We start from the raw sequence: 13,580 nt of genomic DNA, 5'->3' as shown, positions 1-13,580 counted from the left end.
TCTCCCTGCTTTATTTTGTAAACTATAAGTTTGTCTCTCCACTAGAATGTAAGCTGCATGAAGGCAGGACTTCGTGATTTGTTCCCTGCTCTATCCCCAGTGCCTAGAATAGCACACAGTACCTTTTCAATAAATGTTTGTTGATTGAGTAAATGATCAAACCATACTTCCTTGAGTAGGTCTGTAATCTACCCAGAGAATGGGCAGCCAGCTCTTCCTTCTCCCCTGAGGACCAAGCAAAAGTGTATGGCTCCAAATATCCAGCAGGATGTATTTAGATGAGCTCCTTACAGAATTTTCTGGCGTTGGGTTAAATACTGGCACGGTCTTGTGGGTACATTTATTAAACTGACTTTGAAGGAAGTTTGAAAGCCTCTTACCTGCCGGATTATGTATTTAGGTAGCTGTCTGATAGACCTGTTTACTGTGGGGAGAGTTGGGTCTGATTATAAGGAACAAAACCTAGAGGGGTGACAGGATACACTCAAGGTTGCCCACTTAGTAATAGTGGACTAAGGTCCAAATCAGGTCATCTTGTTTAACCACCCTCATTTCCCTTTATTGAGCACCTACTATGTCTTAGGCACTGGAGATTCACAGACGAATGGCTCCTGTCTGGGAGGGGCTCCCTCAGTCTCACCATCTGGGCTTCCCATCCCAAATCACATCATGTGAGGCTCTGTCAGCCTTCCTCCCAAATGCTGGACTATTTCAGGCACACCCTCCGTCTAAATGCCCCCGCCACGTTCCCCCACTCACCGCCCTCTTGCCCTCTGCTGGCCCTCCCCTCTTCCTGCCCCTTCAGTCTGGCTGAAAACACTATCACCTGCCTGGCTCACTCTGTGCCCTGACTCTTGCCTGCAACGAGTTGAGGGCATCGCCTCTAGTTCTTAGATATACTCAGGAGGCTGGACTTCATAATTCTCAACTTGGCTGTGGCTACTGGAGTCCAGAAAACATACCTAACTGTCCTGGGGCAACAGAAAAGCTGAGTCGAGGGACCTGAGGCTGTGTCTCCCTGGGTAGGAGACCCAGGTTCCAAGTCTGGGTTTGCTGTGAACCTCAGCGTTCTCATTTGTAAATGAGGATGAGAAAATACCTCGTCATTATGGGGAAGATAGAATGAGTCACAGCATGTGAGGCGCCCATCACGGCACCCGGCCTGTTGAAAATGTTGTGCAAATCTTGTAGGGTGGTGGTTAGAGGCATGCTTTCTGAAGCCTGAAGGCCTGAGTTTAAATCCTGACTCCATCACTCTCCAGTGCTTTGACCTTGGATAAGCCACTTGACCTTTCTCTGCCTCATTTGCAGACCAGGGTATGCGTGTGTGTGTGTGTATAAATATACCACATCTTCTTTATCCAGTCATCTGTCAATGGACATTTAGGTTGCTTCCATGTCTTGGCTGTTGTAAATAGTGCTGCTGTGAACAATGGGGTGCATGTATCTTTTTGAATTAGAGTTTTCTCCAGATGCCCAGGGGTGGGATTGCTGGATCATATGGTAAGTCTGTTTTTAGGTTTTTAAGGAATCTTCATACTGTTTTCCATAATGACTGCACCAAACTACATCCGCACCAACAGTGTAGGCGTTGACTCACTGTTATTGCTTAGGAAAAAGATTGGGATCTTGCAGAAAAAAATAGGAGGGGCAAAATCTCTTTCTCCCTGATTTACAGATGGAGAAACTGAGGCCCAGGGAGACGGAGCAGAGACTTGTGTCACTGACTCCTAGGCCTGCTCTCTCTTCTCAGTCCGCTGTCGCTGTCTTTTCTACCCTCCTAGGGCTGGAGGCGTGGTGGGGGCTTGTGACAGCATCCCGCCTGCCCCTGTGTGGACACCCTGGAGCTGACACGCTGCTCTGATCCCTGCTTGGGAAACTCAGACTCCAGTTCCAGGATGCCTGCATTGTTCTCCCCCAAACGAGGAAATATTTCTGGGATATGCCTTGTGCTGCCAGCACCCCTAATCTGTAAACCCTGTAATTCTCCAAAAGAGAGGAAGGGAAAAAAAAAAAATGCCTATGCAGTCGGCCCAACTCTTGGGCCAAGATTTAGTGACGGGAACTGTAGCGAGGTCTCGCATTACTGAGCCTTCATTACTTCTACAAAATATGTTCCGTTGGGTTCACCCGCAGCTATAAAGCGCTGTCGTAAATAATTAAACTCTACTTGTCAAGGGGGCGAGAGGGGGTTGTTGAAACCGAGACACCGTGTTAAGGAGCGCTGGGCTGGAGATGGGAGTTCTGGGACCCATCACGGCTGTCCGATCCTTGTGACCTTGAACCAGCGACTTCTTCTGTCCTGACCTCTGCTTCCCCATGTGCAGGTGAGGAGGTTGGAGCAGGTGGTCGGTCTCCCAAGTCCCTGCCGGCTCTGACAGTTTCAGTGATGCTCAGCTCCAGTGAGCGTGCATTTTGGGGAAGATGATTCCAGGTCCCCTAGCCCTCCTTTCCATGCATCCTTCCGTTTATTCAAGTTCCAAGCACCCTATCAGACCACTGGTTACAGCACAGGCAGCCTTAGTTCTTTAGAATCTCACAGTCCCGCGGAGAAAACCCTCTGGGAAACTGACCACAACACTAGAGAAGGTGGAGAGCCCTGTGGAGGTGCAGGAGAGGACCCAGGAAAGCTTCCTGGAGGAGGTGCTGTTGGGCTCAGCCTGAGAGAATGGGTAGGAGTGAGACAAAGGAGGACATCCAAGGAAGGGAATGGCCTGTGCAAAGGTGCGGAGGAAAGCCGAGGATTTCGACGGGTGGCTGGTGGTCCTGTTAATTGTGATGGTGACCCAGCAGGGTTGGTGGGTGACAGGAGCAGAACGGGGTGGGTATTGAATGCTTGGTTGAGGAGCATGACTTTCTCTCAAAGGTGGCGGATCTTCCATGGCCTTGTACCTCGACCTTGGCAAAGCCGGGCTGGAATTTTGGTACGTTCGCCCCCTACCCAGCCCCACCCTGCCCCTTGAGGATTCCTTCCTGGGATTTGACAGAACTTGATGGGGTGTATTAGTTTGCTCAGGCTGCATAACAAAATACCACAGACTGAGGGCTTGAATGTCAGACATCTATTCCCTCACGGTTCTGGGGGCTGGCAGTCCCAGATTAGTTGCTGGCAGGGCTGGTGTCCTCTGAGGCCTCTCTCTCTGGCTTGCACATGGCGCCTTCTCTGTGTCTCACACGATCTCTCCTCTGCACATGCCCCTGGCACTCTCTGTGTCTTAATCACCTCTTCTAATAAGGATACCAGTCAGACTGGATTAGGGCCACCCTGATGACCTCATTTAACATGGTGACCACTTCCTGCAGCTCCTTGGCTGGCTCCTGGGGTTCCTGCCATCCTCTGCCTCCTTCGTGGTCTCTAGCTGCTTCGTGCTGAGGTCCACTCGCCCCTGCAGTGACCCTCTGATCAGCCCTATCCCCCACCCGTGGCCCACATCCCGTCCCTGGGAGACACTACGCCTGACACACACCAGGCTTTCGGTGTCCCCTCCCCTCCCCCACATTCTCACCCTAACATTTCCCAAGTAAATCACTCATCACTGTTGTGTCCCCACCACCCAAGCACCCAGGGGCCAACCCTCCAGGTGATTTTTCTGAAGATCCCCCTCCCCAGGCTTGAGGAAGGGCAGGCTCCCAACCCTTCCCTGAGTAGGAGGGACTCTCAGTCTCCAAAAGCTCTCCTCCGAACCCCCTCCTCATCCCCAGCCCCCTCTTGGCCTTTCTAAGCTGGCGGTGGGAGCTGAGGGTGGCAGACACAGCTCTCACCACCTCCTTTACAAATCCCGCTTGGGTGGCTCACCGCTCATCTCAGAAACAGGTGTGGTTGGTGTCTATCATCTATTGCCTTTGAATCTCATCCAAAACAGAGACCCAAATGGTTTCATTTTAACATCCAGTTGCCCTCAAACTTACCGCAAGCACTCCCACCTCAGGGCCTTTGCATGTGCTCTTCCCTCTTCCTCTGCCTAAATATCCTGTCCTCCAGATCCCTGCATGGCCGAGGCCTCATGTAATGACCTCAGATGTTTCCCCTTGTCAGGCACGTCCCTCTCCCTAGCTGGTCATGCTATCAAAGCATCCTGCTCTTTTTTCCTCTAGAGAGTATTATCAAGACCTGAAATGATTTGTTTGCTTGTTTATTGTCTATCTCCACTCCACACCCTCCTCCTCCACTGAACTTAGCATGTTGGCTCCATGAGACTTGGTCGGTTTTTTTCACTAGTTCCTCAGGTTGACAGTGGTGCCTGGTAAAAGGCTGATACTCAGTAAGAATATGTTTAAGTGATCTCCCCACTCCCTCTCACCCATCAGTACAAGGGGTCTGCAGTCTAGCCTGTAGGATTTGATCAAGACACCAGGACATCTCAAAGGGTCCAGGTCACAGGGACTGCAAAGCTCTCTCCCCTGTTTGATGTGGGGGAGAAAGGTGTATCACTGGTCAGAATGGCATGAGCCAGCCTGTCCAGCTATCCCTGGGTCCTCTTCTACACTGAATGAGTCAAGAACTGGAATACAGATGCTCAGACCTCAGGCAGGAGACCGAAGGCCAGGGGAGGTGAGTGGGAATATTGAAAGAGGAAGAAGCAGGAATGTGTCTTGGGCAGGTGCCAATGAGATACTGACTGGCTCCATCGCTAGGTAGGGGGCCACGCAGGGTCCCTGAGATTGCCCAGGAGTGAGAGGAGGCCCAGCAGTGAGTGGGGCTGGCTGGGAGTGGGGAAAGCAGAGCATCAGCCAGGGGAGAACCAGCCATCACTGTTGGCTGGACTATGGGAGAGGCTGATCAGACCAGGGATGGGACTGCATGGAGGGAGGTGGTGTAGACAGACCCCCCAGGACAGGTGGGCAGTTGGGCAGAAGAAACCAGTCTAGACAAGGGAGAAGGAGTTGGAAACTCAATGCCTCTGGGGCTAGAGCCCTGGTCTCAGCTGCCCTTGGCTGGCTTGGCTTCAACCCATGTGGGAGATAGTGGCTTAGTGATCTGGGACACGCTCTAATACCCAACCTCAAGCTCACAGACATCCCTCTTTGTCCTAATCTTAATGAGATCAGAATTTAACTTTTTTGGTTTTTATTATTATTTTTCACTGAACTATAGTTGATTTGCAGTGCTGTGTTAATTTCTGGAATACAGTATAGTGATTCATTTACACATACATATATGTATATATATTCTTTTTCATAATTCTTTTTCATTATAGGCCATTACAAGGTATTGAATGTAGTTCCATTTACCTGGCGGGGAATGGGGCAGCCATGCCACTGTCCATTGAGCATCTACTGTGCGCTTGGTGTTGCACTAGCCTCCACCTTGCAGGGAGGTGAGGCGGGTGTGGGCATAGATGCCTTCCTGGGGGTGCCGGCAGATACTCCCCAGGCACATTGCAGCCCTTGCCCAGGATGGGCCCGATGGGCCTGGGAGTCAGTGTTCAGGAGAGACCCTCAACCAGAAGGGATGGGGGCTAGTGGACCAGCTGCCTCGCCCCTACCTTCTGGGGGACAGTTCTGTGCTGTGCTCCACACGGTCTCTTAGAGGGTCCCGGTTGGGTGGGGTCTCCATCATCACAGTGGTAACTGCTCAGGACTCACCTTCGTGTCCTCCCTTCACCCCTCCTCTCCCTTCCAACTCCCTTGCTGTGTACATGGTGTCCTGTGATTACCTCCTTCATAACTGATCTGCACCCAAATCCTTGTCCACTTTTGGGGAAAGCCAAAACAGGATAGGTAGTTGGCAGGTTAGAAGAAAATGAGATGTGTGGTTTTCTTATGGAGAAACACAAGTTCAGAGAGGTTAAGCAGCTTTCCCCATGTCACCCAGCCAGGAGGGGAGGAGCCTGGCTCAGAACCCAAGGCTGTCTTGACCCAAGAGGCCCAGATGATGATGTGGAGAGAAGACAGAGGAGTTGAGTCTGTGGAGTCAAAGCCTTGCGAGGGTCTTGTTTGTAGGGCAAAAAATGGTCCCTGGGCTTAGCTTCCAGAAGATTCTTCAAAGGGCAGAATTTAACAGAGACATCACTGGCCCCAAATGGGGGGCTGAGGGACCCTGCAGGGCAGAGGTGGAGGCGCTAACACTGTGCACGATAAAGTGAGGCGAGTCCAAGGATGAGGGGTCCAGCCACATCCAAGGGCAGTGGCCCCAGCAGCTGCGGGGTCAGAGCAGGAGAGCTGCCCAGCAGGAGCCCTGCAGGTGGGGATGTGGAATTAAAAACCAAATTGAAGGGGAAGAGGATGCGCAAAGCCGAGCCCCAGCGCAGATGGTGCAATTAGAAGATTGGACAGATTCTCTGCAGAAGATGATGCCACTGGAGGAAAGGAAGCAGTTCTGTGGGGGGCCTTTTCTCTATTTTAAAAGCAGCCGGCAGTGTGTAATTCCTTTAAGTAAATTGTATGTTTAAGTGCTTAGGGTGGGGCTGCAGCCGCGGTGCTTGCTTCTACGTGGAAATTAGGAATATGCTGAGCCCTTGTATCTGGAGCTCCTGCTGGGGGCGGTGTGGGGGGGGGTGCTCAGCCTAGGCTGGGGGGCAGCGGGGACAGATGGCATCGTTTTCTGAGGCAAGGTGGAATCTGCCCCTTGCCCTCCTCTGTGACGGCTGTGCCTGACCCCAAAGACCAGGTCAGGGTGGAGGATTTGAGGGCATGTGTTCCAAGTCTCCTCAGGGCTCAGGCCTTCCCTGCACTGCCCCTGTGCCCACAGGAAACAGCAGGATCTCCAAGCATTTTTGGAATTGCAGGAGGGCAGGAGCCCCATCTGGCTTATTCATGAGGTATACAGGAGGTGCTCCGTAAATATGAGTTGACTGAATATGAATAGGAGAAGGGGAGTAGTGAGGGCTTCATTGCTTTTTTTTTTTGTGGGGGTGTGCTCTTGAAACGTTCGGGTCCCTGGTTTTATTCCTTTGTACGTGGAGTAGAGGGAAGAACGCTTACCTGGGGGATTTCTAAGGAGATGCTCGGAGGTGGTACCCAGAGAGCTGGGCCAGGCCTGGCACATAGTAGGTGTGTAGGAGACGGCAGGTCCTGTGTCCCCTTGATTCTCTCAGCCCTGCTTCTGCCAGGTGGCCTCTGCGTCAAAGAGGGGAGTGGACCATACTCTGGGCCTAGGGGACTAGGGGGCCATTAGATCTCCCTCTGTGAGCTGGTCCCCTGCCCTGCACCCTACACCCCCTGACTCCCTTTGTAGGTCATGACTCCTCCTGCAGGCAGAGGAGACAGGAGCCTGACTGCAGAGGAGGCCCACCCTTCACACCTGCTCTCTGCTTTGGAAAGGGCAGGGTCTAGGTTTGCTTTAAGGGCAGCGAGGTGGGTGAGAAGCTCTCAGGACCTTCCCACCCTGGTCCCTTTCAAGGGTGCAAATATGCCATTCCCTTTCAGAGCCTGGGATAGACAGGTGGGGGGTGGGAATCCAGGAAGGGGTGTGTGTGTGTGTGTGTGTTCCAGTGTCCTTCTCTGTGTCTGATGCCGTGTCTTTTTCTGGTTATCTAAGGACACTGTCCCTCTCTGCCCATGTGCCCCCTGCCCTGACATCTGGGTGTATGTGTGTACACACAGAGGGACGACTGTCTCAGAAACAAGCCCTCCGCTCAGGCCTCCCTGTGCCCCCGCCCCACTGCCTTTCTCCCTCCAAGCTCCAGCCAGACCAGCCCCTGGAGGAATGGCTCTGCTGGCCTCCCCAGGATCAGCCCTGAGTTAAGCGGACCCAGGTCCCTCTACTATCCTTTCCCTGAATCCCTCCTTCAGCCCTCTCCTGGCCCCCAGTTTAAGGGCTCCCACAGCCACCCTGGGCAGGCTGGGTTGGGGGTCTGTCTGGGGGTGGGGGGCACCAAGAGGCCTGAACACCAGCTTCTCAGGGGTCTCCTTCACCCACTGGGGTCTCCAATGCCAAACAGTCTCCCCAAGGATCTAGAAAACATGGCGTGAGTCCCACGCCAGCCGGGGTCCCGGCACATGTGATAGATGTCCAGAAATGAATGGTGAGCTGCTTCTGAAGGCTGAGGCAGCTGTCCTGGGTGGGGTGGGCAGGCATGGGGCGGGATGCTACTTTGCCTCCTTCCAGAATGTTCCAGGCTCACAGATCTCCCTCTGCCAGGAAACCCTGGGCTCTCAGATCAAACGCTAGATGCTCCAGACCGAGGAGTGTGGGGACGTCGATGGCACCAAGAGGCCCAGTTTCAAGGTCTGTCTTTGTTCCTATGACCCTGCTTAAGTCCCCTAGTGGGTCTGGGCCTCAGTTTCTCAACCTGTATACTGGGAGTGTTGGACTAGATGTCTTGTAAGGGCCCTTCAGCTCAGGTCAGAGGGACCACAGGATTCCTTGGATTCCTTGGACTGGCCGTGTTCTGCCTCTCAGGCGTACGGCAGGTGATTTGGTTGAAGGGCAGTGGTTTCCTCATGAGCATGGCCCTGTGAAGTGGGTTTATCTCGTTCCCTGCTGTAGCATCCAGCTCCCAGCACATGATAAGTGCTCCATAGATTCTTGTGGAATATAAAGTTCTGCAGGGGCATTCTTTCCTGTTTTGTTTGCTGCTATCTCCACCGTAGGTTCTCAGCAGGTGTTCTGGGATGACTGGATGACCGCTCCTGGGATGTCTTTGGAGTTGAGATGGAGATCTGCTACTTCCTTCTTCCTTTACTCCAAGAAATTGGAATGAACCCCTGGCATGAGTCTATAACCCTTCTTCTGAATCCTGTGGGACCCTCCTTCCTTCTCTGCCTGGCCAAGTCCGCTGGTCCTCTGAGGTCTGCTCTGGCCCAGCTCTCACAGAATGTCCCCACTATGAGCCAGCCCCACCTGCTCACCCAGCTCCTCCCGTCCTCAGGCTCCTGTAGTGGATGGGAGGCCGTGGGAGGCACTGTTGGCCTAAGGGTTGGAATGACTGCTCCGGCTCAGCTCCCCAGGGAGACCAAGGGACCCAGGAAGGCCGAGTTGGGAGGGCTGTCAGAGACCTAGTCCAACCTCTGCATTGTCAGTGCAGGGATAGTAAGGCCCAGATTAGGCCCAGATTACCTATGACTCACTCATGTGGGGGTTGCAGAATAGGGACTGAACTCCTAACATTTCAGGCCATCGAAAAACCTGTCAATTGCACCTTCTGAAGACCTCTCAGCTCAGACTTCTCTCCTTCTTGGCTACCTTGATCCTTGTCCAAGCTCCCATCACCTCTCCCTGGAAGGCTGCAGGGCCCCCTAGCTGGCCTCCCACCTCCTCCTCCCGGCCTCTGCACAGCAGGAATCCTCCATCAGCCTGAGCCTAGGCTGCAAGGCCTCTCCTAATGGCTCCCGGGCCGCCACCCCTTCAGTCTTCCCTCCACCCAGCTGCCGGAGTGATAATTTAAAAATATAAGTTCGATCATGACATTCCCCTGCTTAGAACCCTCCAGGGGCTCCCACTGCAGTCAGAATAAAATCCAATGCCCTGCAGTAGGCACCAGCAACCTTTTCTGTAAAGGACCAGATAGTAAATATTTTTGGCTTTGTGGGCCATATGGTCTCTTCTGCAACTATACCACACTGTTGCTGTAACAGCAAGCCACAATTCGTAAATGAACAGGCATGTTTCAATAAAACTTTATTTACAGGAAGGTGGGGGACTGAATTTAGCCCCAGGGCTGGAATTTGCTGATCCCAGTCCCCACCTCCCTCTCTGACCTCATCTCCCACCGTTCTCCTCCTTACTGTCTTTGCCTGGGCCACTTTATCCATCTTTTTGTCTCTCAAAAATTCCAGGCTTATCCCCATCACAGGACCTTTGCACTCACTGTTCCCTCTACCTGGAATACTTATCACCAGATCTCTATAAGACTGACCCTCTGTCAAAATACTGATCTCAGGGCAAAAGTCACTTCCTCAAAAAGCCTTTTCTGACCAGTCTAGCTAAAAAGCATCCTCCCTGCCATTTCTTGCTTAATCATACCTTGTTTTCTTTTCTTCAGACCACAGAATTTACTTATTCATTTACTTATTCATCCATCCATCCACCCATCCATTCATTCATCTACCTGTCTGTCCATCCATCCATCCATCCACCTATCCATCCATCCATTCACCCATCCATCCATCCATTCATCCACCCACCTATCCATCCATTCATCTACCAGTCTGTCCATCCATCCATCCATCCATCCACCCACCCATCCACCCATTAATCTATCTGTCCATCTGCCCATCCATCCATCTATGCATCCATTTATCCATCCATCCATAGTCTAACTCTTCCTTCCAGAATTTAAGCTCCACCAGGGCATCATTGTATTTATCTTGATGGCTAACATGGCCTCCACCATCAAGAATCATGGGAGGCAGTGGACATGGTACTTGCTCACGTAACGTGTGCTAGCTGATTGCCTTAATTAACCTGCTCATCCAAGGTCATGGAGCTGCTGTGTGACCAAGTCAGGATAGGCCTGCCCTGGCTTAGAGGGGAGTACACAGTGTACCTCTCCATGATTTCTCCCACCTCTGATGCAGCAGCGTCCTGCCCGCTGGAAAGCTCTGCCAACCTCATCCTTCTCCAAAGTAAAATCAATTTAAAGAATGAAGAAGTCACCACCTTTGGGAGCCTTCACAGGAGCACACTGCTGGTTGAGTCAAGGAAATCTTTGCTCCAAAGACCGAAGTGACGTGGAAGCACTTGAAAATGAAGTGTCCATATAAGTGTTTAATTATCCTATTATAGGACAGCAACTGGGCATTAGGATTTTTTAATAATTATTAATAGAGTATTAAACAATGAATTATCATGAACAATTAAAATTAATTGCATTTCTTGGAGTTAATTAAATTATTCCTTTAATAGGACGAGTGGCTAAGCAGACATAAAAATGAAGAACCACCAGCGCTAGGAAAAGTCTTCAGGGGCAGGGTGTGATGAGGCTAGGCGCTTTCCCCTCTCCCGCCAGGGGGAAGGGCTCAGCGAACAGGCTGGGGCTTTGGACATCCCACAGTTCTCCCCAGAGAAGGATACACTGGTGTGGGTGGACCCAGGCTGCCCGCTCAGCATCCTGCCTGAATCCTCACCCATCAGGCCCAGCTCAGGGCCTCTCTCCTCCTCCTTCCCTTCCTTTCTGTTCTTTGTTCCTCTTCCTTAAGCCTTTCCTTCTCGCTTTGCTATGAGCCAGGAAATGTCTCGGGCACTGAAGTGCAGGAATTAATCAATCAGAGTTCTAGCCCACCTGGAGTTCATGGTCAAGGAGAGAGACCCAGTGCTGTATTAATAATGGGTTAGAGTCAGATAGCTGGTTCAACCCTGAGCTCTCTCTTACCACCTGGGTGACCTTGGGCAAATTACTTTCTCTGAGCCACAGCTTCCCCATCTGTAAAACAGCACCTACATTATGGACCTCTTGGGGGACCAGACCAGTTACTACATGTAAAGCATTTAGTCCAGTGTCTAGAACATAGTAAGTGCTCAATAAATGTTAGTTAATATTCTTGTTTCATTTAATTGCTATGACAGTTGTAAGCAAAGGAAAGATAACTAACCTGGCCTATTAAGTTCAGAGAAGCTTTTCTGGAGAAAAAATCCTTATCTGAGTCATGAAGCACAGGTAGACTTTGGCTTGGTTGGGATGTGTGGGAAAAGCATTCCAGGCAGAGGGAACAGTACGTGCAAAGGCGTAGAGGAATTAGGTGGGGAGTGCCAGGAAATGCAGTAGTTCTGTGTTCCAGGAGTGTTGCTGAAAATTTGCAGAGCGGGGGAAGCTGTGGCTTGGAGGGCTGTGGGTACCAGCCTCCAAAACGGTACCCTGTCCTTGAGTAGTCCTCTCCTACTCTGTATCGGGGTTGGTGTGTGTGACTGACGGAAGATGGCAGGAGTGGCGGTATGTCACTCCTCAGGCTAGATCCTCAAAGGCACTGTGGCTTCTGCCTTGCCCTTGGATCAGTTGCTTTAGGCAAAGCCAGTTGCCATGTCAACTCTTCAAGTGGGAGATGAAGGCAAATTTGCAGGTTAGGGAGTTCACTCCAGCTGCTGCAGAGAGGATGGAGAGGGGAATGACAACCGCTGTTCGTTATTGCTTACTAACATTCCAGGCACAGTCCCAAGGGCTTCACATGTATTAATTCACTTAATCCTCCGAACAACCCTATCAGGTAGGTACTATTATCACACTAATTTTAAAGATAAGGAAATTGGCAAGGGCTGGAAAACTTGCTCAATGTCCTACAACTAATAGCTGCCAGGGAAGCTAGGTTTTGAACCCAGGCAATTTCCTAACTACTCTGTAATGTTGCCTCCCTGGAGGCTGGGAGACCTGCCAATGTCAGAGATGTAGGTGTGGGAATTCAAGTATGTACCGGGTACGGGGGTGGCAGAGAGTCACATTTGAGAGGTGTTTAAGAACTGGAGTTGACAGGACTTGGTACCTGACCGGATGGAAGAGTGAGAGAGGAGACACCCACAGGTCCCTGCCCCTGTTCCCGCCTTGGGCCCAGGGTTGAAGGTGGTTCCAACCTGAGATGGAGAAGCCAGAAGCGGGGCAGGTTTGGGGGCAAAGTGAGGATGTCCTTTGGGGAGGTGATGAGTTAGAGATCCTGAAGGGCATCCAGGCAGCTCAAGGGAGATGTTGGGCTGGAGACCCAGGTTTTCCCTGTGGCCCACAGCCCCTTCTTAGTGCCTATTAGATCGAACAGTTATCCACAAGCTCATCTCCTTGACATTCCTTCTGCGAGGGACCAAGCCTCAGACCTGTGTCATCTCAGGTCCCCCATGCCGAGCGTGCAGCTTGGCCCACGGGGGTGTCCGGGGATGTCTGTGGAAGGAATGACCGAGCCTCAGCTGCTGGGCCTTGAGCTGCAGGCTGCTCCTGAGTGGGTGGGATGGTGAACATTGTGGCCGGTGGGAGCCTGGAGCCAGGGGGCATATCTCGATGGCCAGCTCAGGAGCGTGGCCAGGCCCCACGTCTTCGCCCCATCAGCTGGTCTTCCCAAACTGACAGCCACCTGCTCCCTCTCCAGCCCAGCTCCACCAGCTCAGGCTTCTTGCAGCAGGTGGGGCTGTGTCGCCATCCTGTCTGTCACGTGCAGTGGGCTGCCGGGCAGGGTCCCTGCACATAATACCAGGGCCTGGTTCCTGGCTGATGCTGAGAGACTGCATCCCTGGGCCCAGGGAGGGGCTGGGGAAGACCTCCTCCAAAGGCAGCGTGGACCTCTTGTTCCATCACCTTTACCCTGCCAGGGTCGGAGCGCCTGCTTTGACATTTACTGTCTGTGTGTTTCTGGAAATGCTTCTGCTGCTCTGAGTCCGTGCTGGGTTTGATACCACTTGGTTCCATGTAGGAACCCCCCAGGGCAGGTGGCTGGGTCCGCAGGGGTAATTTCTCCTCACACGCTCACATGGGCCAGCAAAGACCCAGACCCACCCCACCCGCATCTGTCTGGAGGGTCTCATGTGACTGGTCTTTGACAGGCTTGGGTGAGCAACCCCAACCTGGGAAACATTCAAGAAAGCCAGCAAGAGGCCGAAGGGACCCTTTATTTTATTTTTATTTACTTCTTCAGGGGAGGGGTTATAGGTTGATCAATTTATTTTACTTTATTTTAATTTTTTTAATGGCGATACTGAGGATTGAACCCAGAACCTCATGCAT

This window comes from Vicugna pacos, chromosome 13 (assembly GCF_048564905.1).
Source record: "Vicugna pacos chromosome 13, VicPac4, whole genome shotgun sequence".
Classification (NCBI taxonomy): Eukaryota; Metazoa; Chordata; class Mammalia; order Artiodactyla; family Camelidae; genus Vicugna; species Vicugna pacos.
This window is presented reverse-complemented; position numbering follows the sequence as displayed.